The sequence below is a fragment of the Pipistrellus hanaki genome (assembly GCF_964339955.1).
Source record: "Pipistrellus hanaki genome assembly, chromosome: 2".
NCBI classification, from domain to species: Eukaryota; Metazoa; Chordata; class Mammalia; order Chiroptera; family Vespertilionidae; genus Pipistrellus; species Pipistrellus hanaki.
Genome location: NC_140504.1, coordinates 22,070,181 through 22,089,754, shown reverse-complemented (window position 1 = coordinate 22,089,754; position 19,574 = coordinate 22,070,181). Strand labels below are relative to the sequence as shown.

Here is a 19,574-nt window from a genome sequence, read left to right as displayed (position 1 = left end):
GTGATGATTCTCAACTTTGATTAGGTTCAGAGACCCTTCAGAGACCCAATACTGGCCTCAGGAAAAAAAAAAAAAAAAAGGCATAAAAATTCTTACACAAAAACCTTAGACTAAGGGTCTTTCTAGGCTAAGGAGCATTTCACAGTGTCCTACTTGCTTCTCATGATATTTTTGCTTGCTAATCTGAGCTGCTTTTGAAAAGGGAAAAGTCAAATTTGTCGTCTACCCTGATTCTTTGGAATGTGTAAGTCAACAGAACAACAAATATAAGTCTACATAACTTATATATGTTATAATAGTGATGATTACTTTTTTCACATAATCTTCAGATCTGAAGCAGAGAGTTTACAGGGGAAGATAATGTGGGAATATGGAATGTAGGCTCCGGAGACAAACTTCCTGGGTTTACATTCCATCTGCCATTCCTTAAATATACCAAGCACTCTCTCACTCCAGGGTTTTTGCACCTGTTGTGCCCTCTTCCTGGACACCCTTCTTCTTAAATATTTACATGGCTCATTCCTTCACTTTTTTTTTTTTTTTTTAATATTACAGAGAGGAAGAGAGGGAAAGAGAGTTCGAAACATCCATGAGAAAGAAACATCGATCAGATGCCTCTTGCACACCCCCTAGTGGGGATGTGCCCGCAACCACGGTACATGCCTTTGACTGGAGTCGAACCTGGGACCTTTCAATCCACAGGCTGAGGCTCTATCCATTGAGCCAAACTGGTTTTGGCCACTTCTTTAGCTCTTTTCTCAACAGTGACCTTATCAGAGAGGCCTTTCCTATAGGAGCTTAGTCTCCATCACTCTTTACCCTGACTTGGCCTTATATTTTTCCATAGAACTATCACCACCAGCTTTATCATCTGTTTATTTGCTGTCTGTGTCCTCCTTAAAGGACATAAGCACCATGTAAGCAAAGATTTTACATATACACGTGCACACACACACACACGAGCACACACACACACACACACTCCAATCCCTTGCTAGAATAGTATCTTACACATAGGAAGTGCTCAATAAATACTTGTTAAATAAATTGTAGGACTCCCAAATGATATACTTTTTGGAATATTTATAACACACAAAGACTGCTTCTGGTATAATATTCTAATTACTTTTAACTATGAGTATTCTATTCATCTTTTAATAAGAGTTAACTGACTGTTCAAAGCAAATTGTTTTGTCTGCAAAAAAATATAGTATGGAAGTACCTATTGATTTAGTTATCTTGGGATTCCAATAAAACTTCCAATACAAAAAATGATTCTGAAAGTTCATAATGACCGTTGATGCTTAAATAGTGCTTACTGCTTTTAAATGCTCTATAGCCCATGACACAGACAGCTATTTTCTCCATGTTACAGTTAAATAAGCCTGGGCACAAAAAGTTTGTAATCTATCCAAGATCACCCAGCTAACAAATGGCAGAGTCAGGCCATAGCTGGTTTGGCTTAGTAGATAGAGCATTGGCCTGCAGACTGAAAGGTCCCAGGTTTGATCCTGGCCAAGGGTACATGCCCAGGTTGTGGAATCCATCCCCAGTAGGGGGCGTGCAGGAGACAGCCAATCAATGATTTACTTTTATCATTGGTGTGTCTCTCTCCCTCTCCCTTCCTCTCTGAAATATATATATATTCAAGCTCTTCATCACTACTCTATACAGCCTTTTTAGTACATGAAAGAGGAAAGCTTTGTGTATGGTCAGGAGAATATCAATGTTTTCCATTACTTGCACTTTCTACTTACAGTGTGAATATAGCACTGTTGTGGTTATTGAAAGCACCCAAATTGTTTTTTTCTAAGAGTTGAAGACAAAATTACAAGGTTAATTGCTTAAACCACAGACAATCTCAAAGCATTAGTAAAGAACTCTCATTGGCTGCTTCTTTCTTCCCCTCCTAAGCAGCTTATTTGTATACACATGGCACTGCATTGAATTTTCAAAATACGCTGAACTTCAGCCCAGAAATACAATTCCATAATAAAAGCAATTACCTTGTAGAATTATTTTCTGAGAGAATGCAGCAAAGTCATTAAAGCTTTGGGCACGGATGGTCTCACCTGACTAGGAATGCTTTCTGAGGGGAGAATACCGGGCAAGCTGACCCTGGGGCCACAGCTTCTCCAGTTCTGGTTTGGTCAAAATGATAAGGACCTGAGAGGGCATTGGGCTCCTTTCTGAAGTAGATATCACTTTGTGTGTGTGTGTGTGTGTGTGTGTGTGTGTGTGTGTGTGTATATATATATATATATATATATATATATATATATATATATATAAAGAATTTAGGACATGAATTTACTGCAGTCTATAATTTTGTACAAGATGCTGGAATTTTTGCCAAATCCATCTGTGAAAACAAGTTGGCAGTATTTCTAGATTTCAAAAGCAGGTGTGAAGTAAATTTAAAGTTTGCAGGGTGATACCTACCTAAGCAAGACTCCTGGATGCCGGTTTTCCCCAGAGCATCCAGTGCCAGGAATCCATGCAAACATAGACCATGGGTTTCAAGTACCTCTGCAAATAGCTACTTGCGTATCCTGCCACTTTTGCCTCATTTTCTGGTGCAAATGGCAGCTGTGCCAGTAAGGATCTGTGAATTCGACTGAATTGCAGTGCATTCTTTTTTATATATATATTAGTAATTTTGGATTTCAGAAAGGTGGAAGTGTTGAAACGTTCACAGATTTTTAAATTTTCCATTAATATTTTTAAAGAGCAAAGTGTTTGACATTTCTCCTGAAGCAGCTGCTTAAATCACTATTGATTGCCTTGACATCGAGTTCTAGAAATAAAAAGAAGTCCTGTCCCACCAACGTTCAAGCCAGGACTTAGCAAAGGTTCTCAGACAACCAGGTCTATTCTGAGTTAAGGCAAGATATTTCCAGCCCAGTAAGTAGTGCTGGTCTAGGCGTTCCTGATTGGTTTAAGAATCCATTTCTGGGAGAGGCCGAGACTGTAAGTTTCAGTTTGTTAACAAGAGGCTTAGCAGCAGTCACTCCATTTTGGGTCTGTTGTATTGTTTTGAACATATCTTTATATATGTTTTTAAAAGTGAAACATCTGCATTAAAGCATTTCTGCATTTACCTTTTTGATAGTTATTATCAAACTGCCCTACCAAGTTACTCTCCCACTAGTAAATATGCATGCATTTTTACTCTTTTTTTCTCTCAATAATGTGTAGTAACCAGGCTTTCACAGATCTACATTGTTAATTTTAATGGCTACATATTCCCTTCTATGTGTCTGTATTAGTTTGTTTAACCAATCCCCTATCAGGAAATTTAGGCTGTTTCTGATTCTGCAATATATACTTTATTCATCTTTATATATATGACTAGAGGCCCGATGCACAAAATTCGTGGATGGGGGGTGTGTCCCTCAGCCCAGCCTGCACCATCTCCAATCTGGGACCCCTCGAGGGATGTCTGACTGCCCGTTTGGGCCTGATCTCAGTAGGCCCAAACGGGCAGTCGGATATCCCTCTCACAATCCAGGACTGCTGGCTCCCAACTGCTTGCCTGCCTGCTTTCCTGATTGCCCCTAACTGCTTCTGCCTACCAGCCTGATCACTCCCTAACTACTCCTCTGCCAGCCTGATTGAGGCCTAACTGCTCCCATGCCAGCCTGAGTGCCCCTAACTGCCCTCCCCTGCAGGCCTGGTCACACCCAACTGCCTTCCCCTTCAGGCCTGGTCCCCCCAACTGCTCTCCCCTGCAGACCTGGGTCCCCCATAACTGCCCTTCCATGCAGGCCCGGTCGCTTCCAACTTCACTCCTCTGCTGGCCTGGTCCCTCCCAACTGCCCTACCCTGCTGGCCATCTTGTGTTGGCAATCTTGTGTCCACATGGGGGCAGCCATCTTTGACCATATTGGGGGGCAGCCATCTTGTGTGTTAGAATGACAGTCAATTTGCATATTACTCTTTTATTAGATAGGATATTTATTTAGGATTAACTCCTGTACGGGGAATTGCTGAATTCAAGGCCTTACACATTAAAAATTTTTCAATATATTGCTTAACTAACCTCCAGAAGAGCTGCACCAGTTGACACTGCCACCAACAAAGTCTGTATCCTCACAATCTCTCACCAACATGACTTTTTCACCTTTGCCTACATAACAGGGGGGAGGGGGGAAGTCATCTCATTGAATTTGCATTCCTTTCATTGTTACTGAGTCTAAGGTCTTTTTAAATGCTTATTGTTATTTGTATTTCTTCTTTGAATTGCCTCTTTATGTCCTTTGTTCATTTATCTATCAAGCTGATTACTTTGCTCATAAATTACTTGCAAAAGTTTTTTATGCAATAAGAAGATTAATTTTTTTCTGCCATATATGCTTAACTTTTCCCCCCAATTTTTCATTTCAGTTGTTTTTGATGTCTTTTGATGTACTCAATCTTTTCTTTATTATTTCTAGATTTGGTAAATGCTATCATCTTCCCTCAAAGATTATATATTCTAACATTTTTCCTATTACTTCATGGTACTTATTTGTAAACATTTCACATTCTCAAAATTAATTTACTGTATGATATGAAGTAGAAATATATACTTATGTATATTAAATTATACACACACACACACACACATATATATATATATATATATATATATATTTCAGATGGTTATTCAATTAACATAGAACCATACATTAAACAATCTGTATAATGCACCATTGACAGGTATGATCATCATACATAAAATTTATATATATATATATTTGACCCTTGAACAATGTGGGGGTTTCTGCAATCATAGATCCACACATAACTTTTATTTCCCAAAAACTTAACTACTAGTAGGCTAACCCAGTACCTTGCCCCTCTCACTGATCTAGTGATTCATATTCTGTTACCTCCCCGTCAACTTGGACCAATAGATAATACCTGATTAATGCACTTTAATTCAATAGAATTACCAGGACCTATGCATTATATGACCCAATTTTTCAAAGATGAGCTCTTAATTTCAATTACCATAATTTTTTAAGTTCTAGCATTTCCATCTGCTTTGTGTGTGTGTGTGCAGGTACACGTACATGCTTTATAGTTCTCTGCTGAAAACTTCACTCTTCTTTTATTTTCTTGAACACAGTCACATAGCTGAAATCCCTAAGAGATGATTTCATCTAGATCCTCCATGAATTAATTTCTGTTGTGTTTTCTCTCTTGGCTTTGAACATGTTGTGTTATATCCTAAATGCCCTTGTTACTAATACCAAACAGTATATATGAAAAGTTGTACAGAGAATACGTTTATTTCTGGCCAACAGCTGGAAACACTAGAAATTCCAGATTCCTTTAATTCTGATTGAGATGAAAGCCAAGCTTCTGTCTGTAGGAGGGCCAATCTATTTCTTACTTATTCATAGGGTGCAGCCCTCCCATATCACAGTCTAAAAGCTGGGAGCTTACCAAGGTCTCTTGCCTTCATGGGCCTTGAACTCCAATTTACTCCTCCAAATCTTAGGAGTCTCTCAGGAGCCCTGCTCAGCTTTTTGTCCTTTGCCTATTCTAGAGTTGGCAGATATCACTAGGAAAAAGCAGCCCCAAATTGGTTCACATTTCTAAGAAAGACAGAGAAAGGGGGCAAAGGGTATAAAAATTCTCTTGAGATATTCTAGTTTTTCCCAACAAGAAGTTTATATCAAGGGCCTACTAAAATAATTACCTACTTCATCATTACTGCTGATTCCTTGTTTTAAATATATATTAACATTCTCTGACATTTCCCCTCTCTTTCCTTTAGAATTTTTCTTCTTGTTGTTCTGTTCATTCCTATTATTGTGAAATGAAGCTTTGAGATAAAGCCACAATCTTTACCAATGTCACTCATTTTTGCTCTCCACTATAAGGATGAAGCTTTATATTCCATTTTATCCTGATTGTATTAACCTTTAAATGTCAAAGAGAAAAAAAGTCCAGATTTAAAGTTTCTATGTCTTTCTCCCAAGAAGATAAAAATTTTATAATGCTTTTACTTGCCCCTTTTCTACTGTACTTCTCACTTCTATAATGTGCTATATGTCTCAGGTTTCCTTTTGAAATATCCAGTTCTTTTTTATTTTTATCCTCATCCAAGGACATAGAGAGAGAGGAAGAGAGAGGGAGAAAGGGAGAGAAACACTGATCATCTGCTTTCGACATATTCCCCGACTGGGGATCAAACCTGGAAGCCAGGTATGTGCCCTGACCAGAAAATCAAACCAGCAACCTTTGGTGCACAGAATGATGCTTAACCAACTAAGCCATTCTGGCCAAGTAAAATATCTGATTCTGAATTAACAGACTCTTATTTTTAAAATTTTATGTTTTCTTCTTCTATGAAAAAAAAATCCTTTTAAATAACTAAATTAATCCTACAACTATAATTCAAATAATTACTCAGACTTAATTATAGTTCTTACTGGTTTTATTGCTCACCACTATTTCTTATAGACCACAGTATTTTTTCTTAAATTATTTTTTCTGACTCACATTAAATTGACTGCAATAACTTCATCGAGCATATTTTTTATTTTTTATTTTTTATTTTTTTAAATAAATCTTTATTGTTCATATTATTACAAATGTTACTCTTCCCCCCACCCATTGCTCTCCTCCACCAGGTTCCTACCCCACCCTCTGCCCCTTCCTCACCCCCCCATTATCCTCATCCATAGGTGCACAGTTTATGTTCAGTCTCTTCCCACATCCCCCTCTCCCCTTTTCCCCAAGAATCGTCAGTTCACTCCCGTTCCATACCTCTGATTCTATTATATTCAACAGTTAATATTGTTCATCAGATTTTTTTTTAATTTCCTTGGTTTTTAGATTCACTTGATAGTTACGTATTTGTTGTTCATAATTTTTATCTTTATTTACTTTCTCTTCCAAAAGAACCTCCTTCAGCAATTCATATAATTTTGGTTTGGTGGTGATGAACTCCATTAGCTTTTTTTTATTACTGAAGCTCTTTATCTGGCCTTCGATTCTGAGTGATAGCTTTGCTGGATAGATTATTTTTCGCTGTAGGTTCTTACTATTCATCACCTTGAATACTTCTTGCCATTCCCATCTGGCCTGCATGGTTTCTGTTGAGAAATCAGCTGACAATTGTATAGGTGCTCCTTTATAGGTAACTACCTGCTTTGCTCTTGCTGCTTTTAATATTCTTTGTCTTTTGCTCTTGGAATTTTAATTATGATTTGTCTTGGTGTGGTCTTTTTTGGATTCCTTTTGTTTGGATTCTGTGCGCTTCCTGGACTTGTAAGTCTAATTCTTTCACCAGGTGGGGGAAGTTTTCTGTCACTATTTCTTTCAGTATGTTTTTGATATCTTGCTCTCTCTCATCTTCTGGGACCCCCATAATTCTGATGTTGGTTCGCTTGAAGTTGTCCCAGAGGTTTCTTACATTATCTTCAATTTTCTGGATTCTCTTGTCTTCTTGCTTCTGTGGAGGAGTGTCTTCTGGCTCTTTATGTTCCAAATCTTTGACTTGATTCTTGCGATCTTCCATTCTGTTTTTAGGACTCTATATAATATTTTTTATTTCAGACAATGTATTCTTTATTTCCTGTTGATCCCTTATTATTTCTTGTTGATCCCTTATTATTTCTAGTTGATCCCTTTTCATATCCTCATAGGTCTCATTTACTTTATCAGCCTTTTCTAGGAGATTTCTAGGAGAACAACCTTATAATTGTGGTTTTGAACTCTATATCCAGTCATTTTTTGTCCTCCATTTCTTTCGTTTGTGATCTATTTCCTTGTCTCGGCATTTTTGCAGCTTCCTTGATGGGGTGGAGTTTCACGGTGGAGCCTACAGGCTTGGCTTCCGTCAGCCCCACCCTATGCGGCTCCTGGGTCTCAGTAATCCCCAGGATCCTTCAGTACTCAATGTAAGCACCTCTGAGAGAAAGGTGCCCTCGATTTTCGCCTGCTACCAAACAGTCTAGGCTCTCCCCCAATGAGCCCGGAACTGGGGTTCAGTTCAGTTGGAAGTGAGGTTGGAAGTGGCGTTCAGAGCAGTCTGGAGCCCCTGTCTCCTTCCCGCCAGGGCAATCCCGAGGCACAGCCAACTGTCCCTTCTCTGCGCGCAACGCTCCGGGACCTCCTTTCGCCACTGCCCTGGGGTTCTGCCTTACAGCCCAGTCTCCCTCTGGATGAGCCTGGGTCCCGGGGTCTGGCCTAGAACTGGGGTTCAGAGCAGTCGGAACTGGGGCCCAGCACAGTCCAGAGCCTCTGTCTCCTTCCCGCCAGGGCAATCTGGCAGCAGAGTCAACAGTCCGTCCTCTGCACACAATGTGTGCGACTCCGGGGGCTCTGCCTTTCACCACTCCCCGGGTTTCCGCCTCACAGCCCCAACTCCCTGGCCTAGAACTGGGGTTCAGTGCTGTCAGGTCTGGGATTCAGCAAAGTCGGAGCTTTTATCTCCTTCCCGCTAGGGAACTCCAGCCAGGCACTCAGCCGCCCCCTCCTCTCCAGCTCCGTCCTCTCCCCGTGCACCACGTGTCTCCATACCTTAGGCTTTTCCAGCTCCTCCTCTCTTCCTTCTGGTTTTCTCCTTGCTTCTCGTTGTAGAATTTCCAGTCATTCGACTTTCCTGTAGTTTTGGGTAATGTCCATTTTATATTTTAGTTGTATTTTATTGAAATTGTTGTGTGCGGCTGCGGCTAGCTGTTTACCTGTGCAGCCATCTTGGATTCTCGAGTATATTTTTTTAAAGGAGAAATAGGTTCTTGCATATTTAAAGTTGCCTTTTCTTCCTTCAATATGTGAATGATGGTATAGCAATATGTGAATGATGGTATAGAATTCTAGGGATACAACCATTCTTCCTATAAAATGATTGATACAGACGAAACCAGTTTGGCTCAGTGGCTAGCTAGAGCATCAGCCTGTGGACTGAAAAGTCCCAGGTTCGATTCCGGTCAAGGGCATGTATTGATACATTGGTTGCGGGCACATATTCAGTAGGGGGCGTGCAAGAGACAGCTGATCGATGATTCTCTCTCATCGATGTTTTTAACTCTCTATCCCTCTCTCTTCCTCTCTGTAAAAAATCAATAAAATATGTTTTAAAAAAAATTGATCTATTGTTTTCCATTGCATAAGGTTACAGATTAGAAATCTAATACCAGTTGGATTTCCTTTACCTGCATGGAACCTCCCCCAGAAATTAAAGTTACCCTGCTCAGTGGGGACTTCTCTGACCAACTCTTTAAATTGCCATCTTCAAATAACCTCTATCCCACATCTTTATTTTTTTTTTTTTATAATTAACCTCCTCACAGACTATATACATTTATTTTATGTAGTGTATGTCTCCCTCCGCCAGAATATAAGTTTCGAAGGGGTGGAGAAGTTTTTCTTCCCCTTCGTTTTATCTTTCCCATGAGAACTAAAGAGGCTCTAAGTCTCTTCATCAGTAGACTTCATGGTACTTATTTGTAAATATTTCACATTCTCAAAATTAATTTACTATATGATATGAAGTAGAAATATATACTTATGTATATTAAATTATATATGGATATTTCAGCTGGTTATTCAATTAACATAGCAAATCAGTCATCTTCTCTAGTCCCATCTCTCGTCAGATTAGTAGGCTCTACAGCAGCAATTCTCTGCTAGCAGGGTCGCCTAAGACCATCAGAAAACACAGATATTTACATTACGATTCATAACAGTAGCAAAATTACAGTTATGAAGTAGCAACGAAAGTAATTTTATGGTTGGGAGTCACCACAACAGGAGGAACTGATTAAAGGATTTCGGCATTAGAAAGGCTGAGAACCACTGGTCTACAGTGACTTTACTAGCAAGACAGTCTCATATAACATTACATAGTCATAGATTCACCTTTGCCACATTCTGTTAGTTTGAACCAGAAGAAAGGGATTACACGAAGGTGGGAACTCCATGGGGCAGGATTGTGGTCTACCATAGTTGGGTCTTGTCCAGAAAGGGCAGTTTTGGTGAGCCTGAGTAGGGGTGGTGAAGGATTAAATAAAACAGACAAGAGAATACAGCCAGGGCTTGGTTGGATGCTGCTTCTCTGATGGAGAGACAGTGCCATGGCCTGCAAGCTGAATCTTTATTTTATAGTCAGAGCACCCAAAGCAAAATAAGGGTAGTGGTCAACATGCTTACAATGTTCTTGTGAGTTTCACCTGGTTTTGGCAGCACTTGCTGCACCTCCCACAGCCCATTAGCTACCTAGGAAGGAACTAGGGAGGACTTTAAGGTGAAGCTTAATTATGCTAGGAGGGCTTTGCCCTCCACGCTGGGACTTGTTTGTGGCCCTGCCACAGGTCAGTCCGAGGCTTGAACTTATAGCCACTCCTACAATAGTGCGTAGCTGACCCTTAATATAACTAAAATGTTATCTTGATCTACTAAGAGTTTAAAGTATAAGTAGATAAAAATTTACACATAAAACTTTACAAACCTCTTTTAGAATTAATGTATATTTTTATCAAATCATACAAGGAAATATTTACATCAGTTACAATCCTGATTTGATGTCATCTTAAAATGTTTAGTATTTCTTTGTTTTGTTTTTTTAAATAAATGCTAGCTGCTGAACTAATTAATTTTAATAGTGCTATTTGCCTTTTCTTTTCTTTAAATACATAGGAAAGCTTGATCACAATGTCTAATAAAATTAATGGTGTTAATTCTAATTGTATATGTTGTTCTTATTTAGTTAATTCCAAAAGCTGAACACCAGCATCTAATCATACTCTTTATCATACTCTCGCTCATAAATAAATAGTATTTTAAGCTACAAATTACACTGCATTATTGTAAATTAAGTAATAAAAAATAGCATTTATTTTTATAACTTGATAAGATATTGATAAATTAACTATGTTAGATCTATCTCATTTAAGTCTTGACTGCTTTTAGTAATTTGTCTTATAAAATGTGTTCCATAATACTTCCAGTGATTTTTATACTCTCTTCTGAAATGCAACACTCATATATTTAAATTGAAAAATGAGGTCAAACTTTTTTTCTGATGGACAATAAGTCATCTGACTAGGACAGATGGGACTAACAAAGATGACTGGTTTGTCAATTAGACCTTTCACTATCCAAATGAAGAAAATTTTCAGCACCAAGATTTCAGTGAAAATATGTTTAAATTATGTAATGAAAAGAAAGCACATTTTATAAAGCATGTTATATTGGCAAAGACACAGAAAATAAGGAATATTTCCACTTTTCTAATGCTCTGTGATTATATTGAGTTAATCAAGGCATCTCAAAGTGAAAGAGTAACAACTGTAATTAATAATCATTTGTTAAATCTTGATAAAGCCTTTTTAAAATATTTGATATATTGGTATATTATTTATATGAAAAATATTTTGGCACAATTATCTGCAAAAAATGAAAAAGTAATAGAATTATACAAAACTCTATCTCATTCTAGCAGTAAGCAATAATTATTCATAGATATCTGAACTGAGTGTAGGGGGAAATAGTTACTTCATTAGAAATTAGATTTCTACTAAAAATTTACATTTTATATTTACTAATTATCAAACTTAATTATCTTTTTTTTATTATATACTAATAATGATGATAATAACTCAATCCAAAAAAAACCCCCAAACTTAACTATTAGAACTGTATGGCACTTTTCAAGAGGACAATTTTAAAATTTGATTTTTTTTTTTGCAAAGAATGACAATAAAATATTTTTATGCTTAAAAATATATTACTTGAGAGTTTAAATTCTGAGAAAGAATTAAAATGAAAATATGAATTCAAGGAAGAAAAAAAAATTTGCAAAAATCCAACCACTTTAGAAGAACTTATCCATGGATATGTAAAGACATGCTGATGGTATCTGAGTATTATGTTATCTACATTCCACTGGGTAAAAGGTAAAAGGGTGATGGAGCAGTTTTATTTTAAAATGTTAATATATTACAAAATAACCAATATTTCATCTTTTGTAATTATCTATACTTTTGGTGAAAAGTTTCAGATGCTAACTTAAAAATGTCTAAGGTGGTTCATAGTTTTTCAGAACTAATTTGGGGTGGGTAATGGGAGATAAGATATTTGCAATGGTGTCAACAATAAAAAACTTAAGTTAAAAAACAAAACCAAAAAAAACTAGCCCCGGCCGAAACCAGTTTGGCTCAATGGATAGAGCATCAGCCTGTGGACTGAAAGGTCCCAGATTCGATTCTGGTCAAGGGCATGTACCTTGGTTGAGGGCACATGCCCAATAGGAAGTGTGCAAGAGGCATCTGATCGATGATTCTCTCTCATCGATGTTTCTACTCTCTATCCCTCTCTCCTCCTCTCTGTAAAAAATCAATAAAATATATATATTTTTTAAACTAGCCCTGGCCAGTGTGGCTCAGTTGGTTGAGCATTGTCCTATACACCAGAGTCACTGGTTGAATTCCCAGTTAGGACAACCTTTCCTAGAAACATGTTTTCTCATCTAGATATCCTATATAATGAAAGCCTGGTAGGCTAAGTATCTGGTTGTCTGATTGGCCATTCAATATATCAAAGCATAATATGCTAATGATATGCTAAGGCAGACAGTCAACTGGTCAACCAGTTGCTATGACGTGCACTGACCACCAGGGAGCAGACGCTCAATGCAGGAACTGCCCCCCTGGTGGTCAGTGCATTCCCACAGAGGGAGCACCACTCAGCCAGAGGCCAGGCTCATGGCTGGTGAGCTTAACATGTCAGTTGGACATCCCCCAAGGGCTTCCAGACTGTGAAAAGGTCCAAGCTGAGCTGAGGGACCCCCCTGAGGGCACAAATTTCATGCACTGGGCTTCTATTCCTATCTAATAAAGAGGGAATATGCTAATTGACCAACACATCCTCACAAAGATGGCAGCACCCACAGCCAATAAGGAGGGAATATGCTAAATGACTGCCACTCCCTCAAAGATGGCGGCACCCACAGCCACAAGATGGTGGCACACAGTCCCCTCAGCCCTGTCGGGGCGGTAGGCGGGTGGCACAGCTGGGCTCACCCCCAGGTGCGTCCAGCAGCTCCGCACACCTTTCTCCAGAGTCCCCCATCCTCTCAGCCCCCCAGTTGCCCAGGGCTGGCCCAAGGCACAGGAAAGCCTCAGATAGTGGCTGCCCAGCCACCCAGAGGCTCAGGTAACCAGGGCCGGCTGAGGCTTGCACTGCTGGCAATGGAAGCAGCAGAGGTGTGATGGCAGCATCGCCTTCCCCTGATCTCCAGGTCACCTCCTGCTTCTGAGGGCTCCCAAACTGTGAGAGGGGGCAGGCCGGGCTGAAGGACCCCCCTCCAATGCATGAATTTTCATGCACTGGACCTCTAGCCCTATATAATAAAGAGGTAATATGAAAATTGACCATCACTCCAACACACAAGATGGCCGCCCCCAGGTGTACACAAGATGTCCAGCAGAGGAGGACAGTTTAGGTGGAACCCAGGCCTGCAAAGGAGGAGAGTTGGAGGGGGGACCCAGACCTGCAGGGGAGGGCAGTTGGCGGTACCGGGCCTGCAAGGGAGGGAAGCTAGGGGCAACCAGGCCTGCAGGGGAGGACAGTTAGGGGTGACCAGGTTGGAAGAGGAGGGCAGCTAGGGGCAATCAGGTTGGCAGGAGAGCAGTTAGGTGTCAATCAGGCTGGCAGGGGAGTGGTTAGGGGGTGATCAGGCTGGCAGGCAGAAGGGATTTAGGGCAATCAGGCAGACAGGCAGGTGAGTGGTTGAGAGACAATAGTCCTGGATTTTGAGAGTGATGTCCGACTGCCCGTTTAGGCCCAATCTCGGATAGTCAGACATTTCTTGGGGGGGGTACCATACTGGAGAGGGTGCAGGCTGGGCTGAGGGACCACACCCTGTGAATGAATTTCATCCACCAGGCCTCTAGTATATATATAAAAGCCCAATATGCTAAGTGTTCAACTGAGCAGTCGACCAACTGGTTGCTATGATGTACACTGACCACCAAGGGGGCAAATGCTCCGACCAGTAGATTAGCTTGCAGCTGGGATCCAGCCAATCTGGACTGGGTGAGATGGGGCCAAACACACACTGGAGCTCTCCCATGGTCCTCCCTGCAGTCCCTTCCCAGCCACTGGCCCTGGCCCCAATTGCTGGCCAGATGGAGGGATCTCACCCATCCACGAATTCATGCACTGACTTCTAGTCAACTACCGTGTTTCCCCGAAAATAAGACATCCTCCAAAAATAAGACCTAGCGCATGGAAAGATAAGACATCCCCTGAAAATAAGACCTAGCGCAACTTTGGGAGAAAAAAATTAATATAAGACACTGTCTTATTTTCGGGGAAACGGGGTAATAAATGCTTACTGTAGGAGATGTGCAAAAAAAAAAAAAAAAAAAAAAAAAAAAAAAGAACAAATTTGGAAGATTTTTACAGCTAAACACTTGAATATTACTGCTTTCTTCAGCCAAATGCTGAAAACTGCTCCTACTGCTCCCAAACCCCAAAAGGCCTCTCTAGTACAGGCACCATGAAAGGATGCCACCGACACCCATCTGATCAGAAATCTGCTAAGCACACCTTATGAATGCCAGGCCAACCACACAAAAAAACAAGCCATCTCTGCCCACTTTTCTCTCTGCCAGTCACAGGAGTGCCTGCTCCCTCCCTGCTCTCTATTTAACTTACAGCTCAGCTGGTACTTGATTGCACCTGGGTGCCTTGGCAAGATCAGGGCATGAGCTAGGTCACAGAAGAACTGGTCTCCTGAACAGGTTACCACAACCTCAGATAACACAGGGTCAAGATAAGAACTTATTTACTAGAACCTGGGTAAAAGGTTCATTTCAGAGAACATGAAAGCAATTTTTTATTAGAAGTAGAGATAGCCGAAACCGTTTTGGCTCAGTGGATAGAGCGTCGGCCTGCAGACTGAAGGGTCCCAGGTTCGATTCTGGTCAAGGGCATGTACCTTGGTTGCGGGCACATCCCCAGTGGGGGGTGTGCAAGAGGCAGCTGATCGATGGTTCTCTCTCATCGATGTTTCTAACTCTCTATCCCTCTCTCTTCCTCTCTGTAAAAAATCAATAAATTAAAAAAAAAAGAAAAAAAAAGTAGAGATAAAAGATTAAAACAAGGTGATTAGACGCAAAATAGTCATGATAAGCGCCTGGGGCTCCTAAAATTGTAGCTAAGAACAGGATTTTCCCCCCAACACCTGGGGAAGCAGAAAGCCTACATACAATGCAGAGAGATTCTTACCTGACTAAATGTACTAAAGGTATTCACACCCAGGACCTTCTGACTCCAAGCCTCCTGTAATGGGTTGAATTGTGTCCACCATGAAAATATGCTCAAGTAGGCTGGAGTGGCTCAATGGTTGAGAATCCACCTATGAACCAGGAGGTCACGGTTCAATACCCCGTCAGGGCATAGCCCGGGGTTGTGGGCGGCCGATCAATGATTCTATCTCATCATTGAGGTTTTTAGCTCTCTCAGCCTCTCCTTTCCACTCTGCAGTCAATAAAAATATATATTAAAAAAATATATGCTCAAGTCCTAACTGATGGTACTGTGAATGTGATCTTATTTGAAAATAGTCTTTGCAGATTTAATTAAGATATAAATTAAGGTGAGGCCATATTTTATTAGCAATCACTGGTGTCCTTATAAAAAAAGACACAGAGATACAGACACACATGGAGGGAAGACAACCATGTGAAGACAGGCAGAATGGAGTGATGCAGCTAAAAGGCAACCCCAGAGCTTGCTGGCAACCACTAGAAGCTAGGAAGAGGAAAAGAAGGATTCTTCTCTAAAGCCTTCCGAGGGATCGTGGCCTGCCAGCCCCTCTAGACTTCAAGCCTCCAGAACTCTGAGCAGATCAATTCCTGTGGCTTTAAGGTGCCCAGTTTGACTATAGCTATAGCACTCCTAGGAAATAGTACACCTCCTTACTGAGCAGTTATAAGAAATCTCAGGGAGCCGAAACCGGTTTGGCTCAGTGGATAGAGCATCAGCCTGTGAATTGAAAGGTCCTGGGTTCGATTCCGGTCAAGGGCATGTACTTGGGTTGCAGGCACATCCCCAGTGGGGGGTGTGCAAGAGGCAGCTGATCAATGATTCTCTCTCATCGATGTTTCTAACTCTCTATCCCTCTCCCTTCCTCTCTGTAAAAAATCAATTAAAAATATTTTTTTAAAAAAAGAAAAAGAAATCTCAGGGAATCTGCCACTCGCCACTTAATCAAGTTACTCATTTTTCTAAAATTCAATTCAATTCAGCTAAACAAACAGTGATTCACTGCATACTCAGTGCCCATCACTGCCCATTATGTGTGTGCACGTTCTTCACAGTGGGGAAAAGACACACCAGTCCCTGACCTCATAATGCTTTCAGTCTAGAGAGGAAAAGCCTGGAGGATAAGAGGATCACTATATGACCTTTCAATGTCATGCTGGGTCATTATTTATAATATCAGGCCTGCAAGGATGATTTGATTCCCTTGGGAAAAGTACCTTTGTTTGATTTTCCTATTTGCTATTTGATTAGAGCCCCATAATTATGAAGTTACATATTAATTTTTAGATTTCTGTCCAATAGGAAAAAGTCATACCAAAGGTTATAATTTTATTGTTTATAGAACATTTGCTATCTTTAAAAAATTTTTTTTCCTGGCATGCTACATAATTCCCTTTTCCTTAATTGCTTTTGGAAACCAACTTTGTTATGTTACTAGTTCCTTCATTCAATATTGAGCTTAATATATTTTGGGACATACGCATTCTATTTTTATATGAAAATCATGTTTTAACTTTTTTAAATGTGCTTTGACACGAAGCAGTTGTAATGCTTAAATGATATCATATTTAAAAAAAAAGATGAATATAGCTCCTGAGAGACGATATAGGAGTGTGGGCTCTCCCTCAGCAACTGAGATTCAGGAGAACCAGCCTCTTAGGGACTCTCTCCACTGCCCAGGGGCCAGAACAACTGTGCTCTGTGATCATTCTTCTCTGTATTCTCTCCCACCTCCTCATCCTTCGTATTCTTGTGTGTTACTAACATAGACATGTCTCTGGGACATAGCTCTGCTTAAAGTTACAGGGCAAATATGTGCTAATTCCAGAATAGGTAAATTTGAAGACAAGTCTTGTAGTGCAAAAGTAGCAAAATCCAACAAGATTTCTGCAAGTTTAATTTTTTTTAATGTAGGAACCATGCTCTTGATTTCTAAGACACACAGAAACTATAAATACTTTTAAGGCCCTAGCCAGTTTTGCTCAGTGGCCTCTGGTTGAGGGCTTGATCATTAGAAGGGAGCTTGCAGGAGGCAGCCAATCAATGATTCTCTCTCATCATTGATGTTTCTATCTCTCTCTCCCCCTCTCCTTTCCTCTCTGAAATAATCCTATATAATAAAAGGCTAATATGCAAACAGACCAAACAGTGGAACAACCAGAACAACCAGTCACCAAGGGGCATGCTGACCACCAGGGGGCGTGCACAGAACATGGCTGGCGTCAGCCGCAGTAGAATGGTGGAGCAGGTGAGCAGGGATGCCAGACCAACACAAGGAGCCGGGTCACTGTCATCGGGGCAAGCCTCTGATAGTTACTGAAAATTCTTTGCTCCTGAGTGTAGTGGTCCCATCTGATGCTCACCCTTGCTGCTTGCACTGGCCCTGCTCACATCAGCTGCTGGTGACAGAGCCACTGCTGGCACCCAGCGCAGGTCCAGATTGCTCAGCGCTGTCAGCAGGTGTGAGCAGCGGCTGCAGGCCTTGATCGCCTCTGAGGGATACTCCACCTCCCCCTGCTCCTGAGGGACCATCGAGGCAGCAGCTGCCACTGGCACCTGCTGACACCGCTGGCCCCAATCACTTGCACCTTCAGCAGGTGGGAGCAGCAGTGGTGGGAACTGGGCTGTTGGCAGACAGGTGACCTAGGGCTGCTGTGGGAGGAGCTGGGTGGGGGCACAGAGGATTGGCCAAGACCCATCACTGTGCCCACCACAGCCTCATGGCCCACAGTTCCTTTCAATGTGCATGAATTCATGCACTGGGCCGTGTGTGTGTGTGTGTGTGTGTGTGTGTGTGTGTGTGTGTGTGTAAATAACTTTTTAATACTTTTTTAAAAAACTCAACCTCACTGGGACACTCATCTCTGAGCCTGTAAAGAATACTTACTCAGTGACAATTTTCTGAAAGTTGTGTCCTTTTTCAGAAGTGAATATGATCTGACACCGTGATGCGTTTAACCATTCACTGTCCAGTATAAGAAACACTGTATGGTCTCTGCACAGACTGAAGTGGCTGGAATAAGAAGCAAGCCACCTGAGAACCTGGAACCTATGAACTTTTTAACTTTGAGAGCAAGAAAACAGAGCCAGGTGTGTGGGAAGAGTGATTCTATGAGATTAGATAACAGCTAGGTACCAGATGGGACAGAGATAATTCATTTGTTTATCTAACATTTGCACAGAGGACTATTTTTCTTTCACAAATTCAGTAACACGCATTTCCCAAATGCTTTTTAAAGTAAAATGTATTGTGCCACATCCAATAATATTAGTGATAGTACATATTATGTTTTATTTTTTCTTTTCCTTGCCATCAGTGTATTATTCTGTCCTTGATATAATGATTTGAAAAATAGACCTATTGTACTCATGGTGCACTCAATTAAGATGAGCCGAGTTCCAGCCATAGAAAATTGGTCCATGGTAATTGCTGCCATCTTGTGGGAGAGTGAAAGAAATGCAAGATACTGTTATCTCCCTAAACTCCTTAGCATCCTCTGATTAAGCATTCATGCATTCATTCATCCTTACATTTACTCTGCGCTAGCCCTGGCTAACATCTGAGCACATAAGATAAGACACCATGTAGAATACAGTCACAGTGTACTGATAAAATATTGTCACAGGACAGAGCACCCTTCCCTGGTTGGGGTAGTGAAGGAAACCAAAAAATCATTCCCAAAGAAGCATAATCCAGAAATTACGGATAGCCATGCTGAGTCCATTCTATGTGGCTTTAATTAATTTCATTAAATTATGAAATTAATTTCCTAGGCAGGATTCTTCTGCCCATCTCTGCTGGTTCTTTCCCAGCAGTAGGGAAGGAAACAAGGAGAGGTATAATGCTGGCAAGACCCAGAACCTCAGAAAATATGTGGAGTGTTTTTCCTTTGCTTCTCCAGATACATTCTCCACTTACTTTTGTCTTGCTCTGTTCCCCTGAAGACTGACCAGTGTGGACTTCCTCTCACCCTCTCTCGCACACTGACCTCCAGGTCCAATCAGAAAATATTGGTGGTGAGGAGGCATTGGCAAGAGATCTGCAAGAGGAAGGAGAATTAGATCATGGTTCTTCTGCCCAGATTCCCCAGTCCCCATCCAGGGAGGGATCTCTCAGGGAAAGTTCTCAGTTTGTCCCTCCCCTTGCCCTTTCAGACCCAGAGGTGGTAACTGGAAGGACCTGGATAAGCAGGTCTGTCTGCATCATTTCTCTCTTGGGCAGAGGGTGGGGAGGCTGGCTGATGTCATTTTGTCTTCACTAAATGGATCTTCAGAATCACACTTTCCCCTCAGGGGACTCA

The 19,574-nt window shown here is 40.9% G+C and overlaps 1 protein-coding gene across 1 annotated transcript in view; it reads right to left on the bottom strand.

Annotated features, from left to right (window-relative positions):
• PPM1L (protein phosphatase, Mg2+/Mn2+ dependent 1L) overlaps positions 1 to 19,574 on the bottom strand; it is a 279,964-nt gene that overhangs the window by 256,919 nt on the left and 3,471 nt on the right. Inside the window, exon 2 of the mRNA XM_084876040.1 lies at positions 19,193 to 19,313. The gene's annotated coding sequence lies outside the window, so the exon portion shown is untranslated. The remainder of the gene's footprint in view (positions 1 to 19,192; positions 19,314 to 19,574) is intronic.